The sequence below is a fragment of the Brassica napus genome, unplaced genomic scaffold (genome assembly GCF_020379485.1).
Source record: "Brassica napus cultivar Da-Ae unplaced genomic scaffold, Da-Ae ScsIHWf_1099;HRSCAF=1564, whole genome shotgun sequence".
In the NCBI taxonomy this organism is placed as follows: Eukaryota; Viridiplantae; Streptophyta; class Magnoliopsida; order Brassicales; family Brassicaceae; genus Brassica; species Brassica napus.
The window spans coordinates 81102-85000 of record NW_026014522.1 but is presented as its reverse complement, the minus strand read 5'-3'; the positions used below and the strand labels follow the sequence as shown (position 1 = coordinate 85000).

At 44.4% G+C, this 3899-nt stretch overlaps 1 non-coding gene across 1 annotated transcript; it reads right to left on the bottom strand.

The window, feature by feature from the left end:
• Nucleotides 1-31: 31 nt before the first annotated feature.
• On the bottom strand, nt 32-137 carry LOC125595929. Its single transcript, XR_007330723.1, has one exon. It is a non-coding gene; the product is annotated as a small nucleolar RNA R71 (small nucleolar RNA).
• Nucleotides 138-3899: the final 3762 nt, after the last annotated feature.

Sequence of the window (3899 nt, the reverse complement as noted above, 5' to 3'; positions counted from 1 at the left end):
CGAAACTTCTTCGATGAGGCGCGCGCTGAAGAACTTCGGAACAAAATTTCCACATTCTCGCAGAAGGCTGGAGAGTCCTTCAAAGATGCGTGGATTAGATTTAGGTTCTTCCAGCGAGACTGTCCACACCACGGATTTAACAAAATGCAGCTGCTAAGCACTTTCTTCCGAGGTCTCGCCTTACAGTATCAAATGGCCCTTGATATGGCGAGTGAATGAAACTTCACTACTCGGAATCCGTTGGAAGCCGTAAGACTTATCGAAACCTTGCTAACAGCAGCAGCACCAAAAACACTGACTCTGAACGGAAGAAGTCTGTTCAGCTGAAGGAGAAGTAGCAGATAGGGAAGGAGAAGAAGATGTGAACTACATCGGAGGTACCGGATTCCAAAAATTTGGAAACCAGGGCGGAAACAGAAACTTCTTTGAAAATGGCCAAAGAAGTAACCTAAGTTCACAATTTCAAAAACCCTTCAACAACAGCAAGAGCTACTCGAACTCTTACTATCAAAATCCACCACCCCAGACTCAGGAAAGCAAGATAGAAGAAATGCTTGATCGAGTACTGTTGGGACAACAACAAATCACTGTGGATTTCAGCGGTAAGATAGACTCCGCCTACAACAATCTGAACACCAAAATCGAGACCTTAGGGACTCAGGTGAGAAACTTGAAACCCAAGTAATTCAGACGGGCGAGACTATAAAGAGGCAAGAAGCTTTCGCTAGAGAGGCAGGAGCCGACAAAGGAAAACACCACGTAAATGCCATCATAGATGATGATTTCTGGCAAAAGGTGAGAAATGAAAAGCTTGAGGCAGGAGATTTCAAAATCGAAAGCTCCATGAGTCTCGGCGGATCCCAATGGTGTCGACCGATGTCGATGAACTCGCATCGATCGACAGACCATGATGAAGATCGATGGACGGATTACTCTAGTCATCGATCGACGTCGTCTGCCAAATCGACTGAATGCAATGCGGTTCGAATTCTAACTCATGAAGAATTCGCAGCTAAGCATCCTCACCCACCATCCCCTTTCTATGACAAAATCGATCGATCGGTTGAGCCAACCATCGATCGACAGAGTGAGTCCGACGTTGATCGTCAAAACACACCTCCCATTGATCGATAGGCACCTCTGACATACCGAGTGCGGTTACCATCAATCGATAATGATTACATCAATGCACTCAGACCACCACCTAAACCATTAGCAAATCCACCCGAACTAAAACCCAACCCTTTAAATAGTTCACCAGAATTTGTTCAAGTAGAACAAGAATCTGAAGGGAGAAGGTTAAGGAAAAGAAAGGAGAAGATTCCTAAAAACCTTAAGAGGGAAGCTAACGATAAGGAGATAGATGGTTTCACTAAACGAGTCCTCAGAATCCCAATCGAAAAACCTTTTGATGAAGCTTACTTCACACAACGGTTGTGGATGTTCTTCAGAGAAACAAAGGTAACCGAGGAGGACATTAGGAGAATGTTTCATTAAGTCAGAGAGAAGATGAAACACAGGATCACATTGACCAATCCTGGGAAGTTTGCAATACAATGCGTAGTCAAGGGTGTTGAATTTCCCCATTCAATGTGTGACACAGGAGCATCAGTTAGTATCCTCCCTAGGATCATGGCAGACAAGCTTGGTTTGACCATCGAACCCTCAACGGAATCCTTCGTGGATCTTTCAGAGAAACGATCAGGAGGTATCATAAGAGATAAGGAGGTACAGATTGGTAATGCCCTTGTCCCTGTAGATTTTCATGTCTTAGACATCGAGCTTAACTGAAACTCTTCACTTCTGCTTGGAAGATCTTTCCTAGCTACAGTAGGAGCTATATGTGACATGAACAAAAGCAAATTGTGTCTAACGCTCATAGACCCAAACATCCACTACGACCCCATCCGACCTAAGAGAAAGGTCATTAATTCTGTGGATTATGGGAAAGAACTTGGGTTCATTGGCGCATGCCATTGTGGAGCAGAGTATGAATCGGAGTACGAAACAGAGTACTCGGAATCGATCGACACCCCAACCTTTCCATCGATCGATTCAAATGAGTCAACGGTGACCGATGACCGCAACAACATGTCACTCGACGTAATGCACCCAATTGACCATTTCGCTTCACCTAATCATTGTTACCAATATTTTGCCTTCCAACCTCCAAGCAAGAGAGGACATGATGATTATTCCATAGGCAGTTGGGCAGACAGTGGTTTCCATGAAAGTTTCGCAGTTGAAACTGTAATTACTTCACCTAATGAGGAACATACCGAGGAATACGACGAGGATTACTAGAAAGAACGTGCAATAGAAATGTCTTTGCAAGATGAAAGACTTGAAACACATAAGTTCACCAACACGTTTCCAACATCGTTTGATGCTGTGCACTCCAAATCGGTCGATACCCACCCTCGTCTAGCAAAACAACCGCTCACATCGATCGACACCCGTAAAGGAACATCGATCGATATTCGCACCGCAGCAAAAATTCAGGAGCAGGAGAATATTCCCTCCCCAACTAGGTTTATAGATACCTATATAAATCGTTTTGCACCTCCGAAACCACCTACACACATCAGAGCAAACACACAAGCAAACAAGATGAACACTCTTCCTTCTACATCAATAGAAAAATCCATGAAGATCAATCATGTCAAGAACACAAGTTCTGCAGAAATAATTCTGCCATCGATCGATGTAACTGTATCTACATCGATCGATACTACTCTAAACCCTAATCTCTCTATTTCTAAAATGAATGATTATGCAAACATTGATTACGGTTTTCTACAACCTGATGAATTTGGTATTTTTAGGGACCTAGATGGCAACGCATGTGCAATGGATGGGAGGATTTTACAAGTGTCCAGAGAGGACATAGCAGACATCCTTCAAGTAGCCAATGGACCTGACAACCTATTCTCACAACAACGTGGCACTTCAGACGTCATTAAAACAGATCCTAACAACCACGCAGGAGTCGCCACAACAGAGATCAACCCAGATCTATCACGCCTACAAAAAGGGCAAGCATCGATCGACGGTAGAATGGAGAAATCGATCGACAGGGTAACACCAACGTCGATCGATATATATGAAACGATGGGAACCGCGCTTTCGACATGTATGGAGCCAGAAAGTTCACTTGGAACAAAGGGACGAGTATGGAGTCTACAGAGATGAGCGTGGACATGAACGAGGCGCAGCTGGTGAGATGATACCTGTCACAAAGGACAACACCAGGAAAATACTGGAAAGAGCATCTCTTTTTGAAGAGAGCCACATCTGTCTTTTAGAACATCCCACTTCCTTCACACTCACAAGACTGGCACCAGAACTCTACACCAAAGATGAAATCGATGAGATGGTGTTTGGTATTTGTGGAGCTCAGGAGAAACTGGGAGAGGAGCTCAAAACATTGGTAGAAGACACACATCAGCCTTTGGATAGAGGCTACAATGAGCTTTTCAGATGTATGGCAGAGATGAGGACAAAAATTGAGAGTTTACGTCAGCAACTTGAGAAGAAAGCTACGACCTCAGCATCGATCGACGCACAATATGCAACATCGATCGACGTCAGTCTTCCTACAGCTCAGATCCCTGCAGAACCGCAATGTTCAACACAACACAGGGATGAATGGGAAGTCTCATACATCAACACGAGAATAAACGAAGTTTACTGCCCTCTCAACAACAACGTGGACTGGCTAAGCAGTAAAATCGAGCTACTACAGCAAGATCTGGACACCATTCGCAAGAAGGACCAACAACCAGCCACATCGATCGACAGGCGAAGAGGACCCTAGATCGATGGCAAGAAACCTGTGGAGTTACTTCCTTACACAGCAGCAGGGGTTGACAAGATCACATCCAAGATCTACACTGCTC